At 49.5% G+C, this 6,551-nt stretch overlaps 1 long non-coding RNA gene across 1 annotated transcript; it reads right to left on the bottom strand.

The window, feature by feature from the left end:
• Positions 1–2,437: 2,437 nt before the first annotated feature.
• On the bottom strand, positions 2,438–3,933 carry LOC127917270 (uncharacterized). The gene is made up of 3 exons (XR_008097110.1): positions 3,302–3,933; positions 2,903–3,244; positions 2,438–2,845 (listed from the first exon to the last, which is right to left on the bottom strand). It is a non-coding gene; the product is annotated as an uncharacterized LOC127917270 (long non-coding RNA).
• Between the last annotated feature and the right edge of the window lie 2,618 nt (positions 3,934–6,551).

Below are 6,551 nucleotides of genomic sequence, written 5' to 3'. Positions count from 1 at the left end.
TAGACAACATTCTGCCTCTCTCCTCTCCCTCAGACAACATTCTTCCTCTCTCCTCTCCCTCTAGACAACATTCTAGACAACAGTATGCCTCTCTCCTCTCCCTCTAGACAACATTCTGCCTCTCTCCTCTCTCTCTAGACAACATTCTTCCTCTCTCCTCTCCCTCAAGACAACATTCTGCCTCTCTCCTCTTCCTCTAGACAACATTCTGCCTCTCTCCTCTCCCTCTAGACAACATTCTGCCTCTCTCCTCTCCCTCTAGACAACATTCTGCCTCTCTCCTCTCCCTCTAGACAACATTCTAGACAACATTCTGCCTCTCTCCTCTCCCTCTAGACAACATTCTGCCTCTCTCCTCTCCCCTCTAGACAACATTCTGCCTCTCTCCTCTCCCTCTAGACAACATTCTGCCTCTCTCCTCTCCCTCTAGACAACATTCTGCCTCTCTCCTCTTCCTCTAGACAACATTCTGCCTCTCTCCTCTCCCTCTAGACAACATTCTGCCTCTCTCCTCTCCCTCTAGACAACATTCTGCCTCTCTCCTCTCCCTCTAGACAACATTCTGCCTCTCCCCTCTCCCTCTAGACAACATTCTAGACAACATTCTGCCTCTCTCCTCTCCCTCTAGACAACATTCTGCCTCTCTCCTCTCCCTCTAGACAACATTCTGCCTCTCTCCTCTCCCTCCAGACAACATTCTGCCTCTCTCCTCTCCCTCTAGACAACATTCTGCCTCTCTCCTCTTCCTCTAGACAACATTCTGCCTCTCTCCTCTTCCTCTAGACAACATTCTGCCTCTCTCCTCTCACTCTAGACAACATTCTGCCTCTCTCCTCTCCCTCCAGACAACATTCTTCCTCTCTCCTCTCCCTCTAGACAACATTCTAGACAACAGTATGCCTCTCTCCTCTCCCTCTAGACAACATTCTGCCTCTCTCCTCTCTCTCTAGACAACATTCTTCCTCTCTCCTCTCCCTCAAGACAACATTCTGCCTCTCTCCTCTTCCTCTAGACAACATTCTGCCTCTCTCCTCTCCCTCTAGACAACATTCTGCCTCTCTCCTCTCCCTCTAGACAACATTCTGCCTCTCTCCTCTTCCTCTAGACAACATTCTGCCTCTCTCCTCTCCCTCTAGACAACATTCTTCCTCTCTCCTCTCCCTCTAGACAACATTCTGCCTCTCTCCTCTCCCTCTAGACAACATTCTGCCTCTCTCCTCTCCCCTCTAGACAACATTCTGCCTCTCTCCTCTCCCTCTAGACAACATTCTGCCTCTCTCCTCTCCCTCTAGACAACATTCTGCCTCTCTCCTCTTCCTCTAGACAACATTCTGCCTCTCTCCTCTTCCTCTAGACAACATTCTGCCTCTCTCCTCTCCCTCTAGACAACATTCTGCCTCTCTCCTCTCCCTCCAGACAACATTCTTCCTCTCTCCTCTCCCTCTAGACAACATTCTAGACAACAGTATGCCTCTCTCCTCTCCCTCTAGACAACATTCTGCCTCTCTCCTCTCTCTCTAGACAACATTCTTCCTCTCTCCTCTCCCTCAAGACAACATTCTGCCTCTCTCCTCTTCCTCTAGACAACATTCTGCCTCTCTCCTCTCCCTCTAGACAACATTCTGCCTCTCTCCTCTCCCTCTAGACAACATTCTGCCTCTCTCCTCTTCCTCTAGACAACATTCTGCCTCTCTCCTCTCCCTCTAGACAACATTCTGCCTCTCTCCTCTCCCTCTAGACAACATTCTGCCTCTCTCCTCTCCCTCTAGACAACATTCTAGACAACATTATGCCTCTCTCCTCTCCCTCAAGACAACATTCTGCCTCTCTCCTCTTCCTCTAGACAACATTCTGCCTCTCTCCTCTTCCTCTAGACAACATTCTGCCTCTCTCCTCTTCCTCTAGACAACATTCTGCCTCTCTCCTCCCCCTCTAGACAACATTCTGCCTCTCTCCTCTCCCTCTAGACAACATTCTAGACAACATTATGCCTCTCTCCTCTCTCCCTCTAGACAACATTCTGCCTCTCTCCTCTCCCTCAAGACAACATTCTGCCTCTCTCCTCTTCCTCTAGACAACATTCTGCCTCTCTCCTCTCCCTCTAGACAACATTCTGCCTCTCTCCTCTTCCTCTAGACAACATTCTGCCTCTCTCTCTCCCTCTAGACAACATTCTGCCTCTCTCCTCTCCCTCTAGACAACATTCTGCCTCTCTCCTCTCCCTCTAGACAACATTCTAGACAACATTATGCCTCTCTCCTCTCCCTCAAGACAACATTCTGCCTCTCTCCTCTTCCTCTAGACAACATTCTGCCTCTCTCCTCTTCCTCTAGACAACATTCTGCCTCTCTCCTCTTCCTCTAGACAACATTCTGCCTCTCTCCTCTCCCCTCTAGACAACATTCTGCCTCTCTCCTCTCCCTCTAGACAACATTCTAGACAACATTATGCCTCTCTCCTCTCCCTCTAGACAACATTCTGCCTCTCTCCTCTCCCTCTAGACAACATTCTTCCTCTCTCCTCTTCCTCTAGACAACATTCTGCCTCTCTCCTCTTCCTCTAGACAACATTCTGCCTCTCTCCTCTCCCTCTAGACAACATTCTGCCTCTCTCCTCTCCCTCTAGACAACATTCTGCCTCTCTCCTCTCCCTCTAGACAACATTCTGCCTCTCTCCTCTTCCTCTAGACAACATTCTGCCTCTCTCAGATGGGGGTTTCTCCATCATTCACCTGTATTCATCTCTGTGTGATCGCGCTCCAACAGATGGGGGTTTCTCCATCATTCACCTGTATTCATCTCTGTGTGATCGCGCTCCAACAGATGGGGGTTTCTCCATCATTCACCTGTATTCATCTCTGTGTGATCGCGCTCCAACAGACGGGGGTTTCTCCATCATTCACCTGTATTCATCTCTGTGTGATCGCGCTCCAACAGATGGGGGTTTCTCCATCATTCACCTGTATTCATCTCTGTGTGATCGCGCTCCAACAGATGGGGGTTTCTCCATCATTCACCTGTATTCATCTCTGTGTGATCGCGCTCCAACAGATGGGGGTTTCTCCATCATTCACCTGTATTCATCTCTGTGTGATCGCGCTCCAACAGATGGGGGTTTCTCCATCATTCACCTGTATTCATCTCTGTGTGATCGCGCTCCAACAGATGGGGGTTTCTCCATCATTCACCTGTATTCATCTCTGTGTGATCGCGCTCCAACAGATGGGGGTTTCTCCATCATTCACCTGTATTCATCTCTGTGTGATCGCACTCCAACAGATGGGGGTTTCTCCATCATTCACCTGTATTCATCTCTGTGTGATCGCGCTCCAACAGATGGGGGTTTCTCCATCATTCACCTGTATTCATCTCATCAGCACCATTAAGCCTGTTGGTTCATACAATCAAAACCCCATACTGCATAATCAGCCTGTGAGCCAATCAGAGAGGAAACTCTGAGCCTGTGAGCCAATCAGAGAGGAAACTCTGAGCCTGTGAGCCAATCAGAGAGGAAACTCTGAGCCTGTGAGCCAATCAGAGAGGAAACTCTGAGCCTGTGAGCCAATCAGAGAGGAAACTCTGAGCCTGTGAGCCAATCAGAGAGGAAACTCTGAGCCTGTGAGCCAATCAGAGAGGAAGCTCACTTAATTTGTTCAAACAAAAGACAGTAATCATTTATGGGTTATTTCAAATAAGAAATCATATTTAAAGGACACTAGGATTTTATTTTAAAAGAGCAACAACTATAATCTGAGCCTGTGAGCCATTTTAATATTTATAACAGATGGGCAACAGAGATGAGGATGAATATAACCCTGTTAACAAAACAGGAAGTAAAATAATACCCTGTTAACAAAACAGGAAGTAAAAAAGATCTGCAGACTAAATTAAACTAAAGGCAACAACAGAGAGCACAGAGAGTCAGAAGTAGTGCACTATGGGTAGAGCACGAGAAAGGCAATAGGGAGGCGTTTTGGGACAGTGTAGTAGTAAGAACTACTAACTGGTAATACAACGTTGATTCCTGAAGGACATTTCCCCTCTTTAGTCTCTAACAGAAGTTGCCAGCTTGGAGAAGAGGCCAGAAGAGAGAGAACTCATTAATAATAATACACATTACAGACTCAGACTATTTACAGCATGAAGCACACATGTACATACACAGGAATTATACACCACTGGCTAGATGACGGAATATTCTCCTTTCTCTGTATCGTCTAGACTGGTGGGGTCAGGTAGGGAGTCAGGGTTCTAGTCTGTAGACTGGTGGGGTCAGGTTTCTAGTCTGTAGACTGGCGGGGTCAGGTTGGGGTCAGGGGTCTAGACTGTAGACTGGTGGGATCAGTTAGGGGTCAGGGTTCTAGTCTGTAGACTGGTGGGGTCAGGTTGGGGTCAGGGGTCTAGACTGTAGACTGGTGGGGTCAGGTTGGGGTCAGGGTTCTAGTCTGTAGACTGGTGGGGTCAGATTGGGGTCAGGGAGTCTAGACTGTAGACTGGTGGGGTCAAGGAGGGGTCAGCGTCGAGACTGTAGACTGGTGGGGTCAGGCAGGGTCAGTGTCAAGACTGTAGACTGGTGGGGTCAGGTTAGGGGTCAGGGGTCAAGACTGTAGACTGGTGGGGTCAGTTAGGGGTCAGGGGTCTAGACTGTAGACTGGTGGGGTCAGGTAGGGTCAGGGTCGAGACTGTAGACTGGTGGGGTCAGGTAGGGGTCAGTGTCGAGACTGTAGACTGGTGGGGTCAGGTTAGGGGTCAGGGGTGTAGACTGGTGGGGTCAGTTAGGGGTCAGGGCATAGATAGTGGATTGAGGTGGGGGTCAGGTAGGGGTCAGGGTCTAGATAGTGGATTGAAGTGGGGGTGGGTGTCAGGTAGGGGTCATGGTCTAGATAGTGGATGGGGGTGGGGGTCAGGGTCTAGATAGTGGATTGAGGTGGGGGTCAGGTAGGGGTCAGGGTCTAGATAGTGGATTGAGGTGGGGGTCAGGGTCTGGATAGTGGATTGAGGTGGGGGTCAGGTAGGGGTCAGGGTCTAGATAGTGGATTGAGGTGGGGGTCAGGGTCTAGATAGTGGATTGAAGTGGGGGGGTCAGGTCAGGGTCTAGATAGTGGATTGAGGTGGGGGTCAGGGTCTAGATAGTGGATTGAAGTGGGGGTCAGGGTCTAAATAGTGGATTGAAGTGGGGATTTAGGGTGGGTGAGTCGAGGGGTGAGGGTTGAGAGTCAGGGCGGAGGGTTTAGGGTGGGTGAGTCGAGGGGTGAGGGTGGGTTGAGAGTCAGGGGGGAGGGTGTAGGGTGGGTATGGAGGTTGGGTGAAGGTGTAGGGTGGGTATGGAGGTTGCGTGAAGGTGTAGGGTGGGTATGGAGGTTGGGTGAAGGTGTAGGGTGGGTATGGAGGTTGCGTGAAGGTGTAGGGTGGGTATGGAGGTTGCGTGAAGGTGTAGGGTGTAGCGAGGGGCCACATGGTCTCAGATACGGTCCACACTTCTCATTCCTCCATCCAATGTCAAAGAGCCAAACCTGGAAAACAGCAACATCAGACAATATTATATCAATAGATAGTGCATGGGCATAAATAGAAGCTGATCTGACAGGAAGGACCCAACAGCTGATCTAACAGGAAGGACCAAACAGCTGATCTGACAGGAAGGACCAAACAGCTGATCTAACAGGAAGGACCAAACAGCTGATCTAACAGGAAGGACCAAACAGCTGATCTAACAGGAAGGACCAAACAGCTGATCTAACAGGAAGGATCTAAACAGCTGATCTGAGGAAGGACCAAACAGCTGATCTAACAGGAAGGACCAAACAGCTGATCTGACAGGAAGGACCAAACAGCTGATCTGACAGGAAGGACCAAACAGCTGATGATCTGACAGGAAGGACCAAACAGCTGATCTGACAGGAAGGACCAAACAGCTGATCTGACAGGAAGGACCAAACAGCTGATCTAACAGGAAGGACCAAACAGCTGATCTGAGGAAGGACCAAACAGCTGATCTAACAGGAAGGACCAAACAGCTGATCTAACAGGAAGGACCAAACAGCTGATCTAACAGGAAGGACCAAACAGCTGATCTGACAGGAAGGACCAAACAGCTGATCTAACAGGAAGGACCAAACAGCTGATCTGATCTGACAGGAAGGACCAAACAGCTGATCTGACAGGAAGGACCAGGAAGGACCAAACAGCTGATCTAACAGGAAGGACCTGATCTGACAGGAAGGACCAAACAGCTGATCTAACAGGAAGGACCAAACAGCTGATCTAACAGGAAGGACCAAACAGCTGATCTAACAGGAAGGACCAAACAGCTGATCTAACAGGAAGGACCAAACAGCTGATCTGACAGGAAGGACCAAACAGCTGATCTAACAGGAAGGACCAAACAGCTGATCTGACAGGAAGGACCAAACAGCTGATCTGACAGGAAGGACCAAACAGCTGATCTGACAGGAAGGACCAAACAGCTGATCTGACAGGAAGGACCAAACAGCTGATCTAACAGGAAGGACCAAACAGCTGATCTGACAGGAAGGACCAAACAGCTGATCT

Source organism: Oncorhynchus keta, unplaced genomic scaffold (assembly GCF_023373465.1).
Source record: "Oncorhynchus keta strain PuntledgeMale-10-30-2019 unplaced genomic scaffold, Oket_V2 Un_contig_11244_pilon_pilon, whole genome shotgun sequence".
In the NCBI taxonomy this organism is placed as follows: Eukaryota; Metazoa; Chordata; class Actinopteri; order Salmoniformes; family Salmonidae; genus Oncorhynchus; species Oncorhynchus keta.
The sequence above is the reverse complement of the archived record's forward strand: the minus strand, read 5'-3'. Positions and strand labels throughout refer to the sequence as shown.